This window comes from Solanum lycopersicum, chromosome 8 (genome assembly GCF_036512215.1).
Source record: "Solanum lycopersicum chromosome 8, SLM_r2.1".
In the NCBI taxonomy this organism is placed as follows: domain Eukaryota; kingdom Viridiplantae; phylum Streptophyta; class Magnoliopsida; order Solanales; family Solanaceae; genus Solanum; species Solanum lycopersicum.
The window spans coordinates 24,416,001-24,417,737 of NC_090807.1; positions in this window are offsets into that span (position 1 = coordinate 24,416,001).

Consider the following 1,737-nt stretch of genomic DNA (forward strand, 5'->3'; position numbering starts at 1 on the left):
AAAGAGGTAACCTTAAGTTAATTAGTGGGTTAATATTGCCATCTTTTACACTTGATTATATGTTAATTAGGGTAAAAGAAAGAGGGTTTGAATAAGAAAAATAGAAAGAACAAAGAGAAAATAGAAAAAGAAAGAGAACGAGTAGAGAGAGAGAGAAACGAAGAGGATAGCAAGGATTTTGAGAAGATAGCTTGTTGATCGCAATTCTTCGGTGGAGGTAGGTTATGGTTTTCATGCTTTCATAGTAAACTCTTAATAGAGAATGATATGTATTGGTAGTATTGTAAACCCTGCTATGTGCTTAATTGTATGCATGCATAAACGTGATTATATAATTGTGATTATATGAAGCATGATGAAGTTATTGAATCCCAAATTTCGATAAAAACCTAATCTCTTTTTAATGATAATGCCTTGGTAAGGGAGAAGGCTTGATGAACTAAAGTAATGAGATTGATGATGCCTTGGTAAGGGAGAAGGCTTGATGAATTGATGGAAGGAGATTAGGGGATCGGGTGTCACGAACCGACACATAGAATTAGGGGATCGGGTGTCACGAACCGACACGTAGTATTAGGGGATCGGGTGTCACGAACCGACACGTAGAATTAGGGGATCGGGTGTCACGAACCGACACGTAGTATTAGGGGATCGGGTGTCACGAACCGACACGTAGTATTAGGGGATCGGGTGTCACGAACCGACACGTAGATTTAGGGGATCGGGTGTCACGAACCGACACATAGATTTAGGGGATCGGGTGTCACGAATCGACACATAGATTTAGGGGATCGGAGTGTCACGTACCGACACAAGAGGATTAATGAATATTGAGGGAGCGGAGTGTCACGTACTGACACAAGAGAAATAAAGATAATGAACCTTGAAAGATGTTAATAAACTTAGTCTAATGAACATGATTCCCAAATGAGTATGGTATCGAGGCTTGAGTCCTCATGTGTGAACTTGACGGTAATTGTTAATGATATAGTATTTGTTGTTGCTACATGTTGAGTATCATAGTTGATTTTATGATATTACTTGGTATATATTGATTTCTATTTTGAGTTGGCCGATGATATCTACTCAGTACCCGTGTTTTGTACTGACCCCTACTTTTATGTTTTCTTCTTGTTTATTTGTGGAGTGTAGCAAACGTGCCATCGTCTTCAACTCAACAGTAATTCAAGCCAGTCTTACCACATCGGAAATTCAGGGTGAGCTAATGCTTCTAGCTTGGACTGGATCTTCTTCTTCAAGTCTTGATGCCTTGAACTTCCGGCATGGACTAGCTTCTTATGTATTTTTAGCTTTTAGAATACTCTTAGTTTAGTCATTTGATCGTAGATGTTCTTGTGATGATGACTTCCAGATTTTGGGGAATAATAGATGTTGAATTTCAGAAGTTAATGAATTGGTCTTTATTTAACGAGTTTAAGTCTTTCGCATTACTTTCTGTTGATATTATATTGAAATGTTAAGGTTAGATTGGTTGGTTCGCTCACATAGGAGGGTAAGTGTGGGTGCCAGTCGCAACCCGGTTTGGGTCGTGACAAACATATCCTCAACTCGCGCCATACTATCTCCACCATCCCTAGGAGTAACTTCACGATATTGAGGAGGGACATAGGGCCCATTCATATCATTTCTGTTACCATAGTTACCCATGTTGAAGTTGTTGTCGCTGTTGTAGTTTCCATCTCGGATATTATGACCCTCACGGTTATAGTTACCATA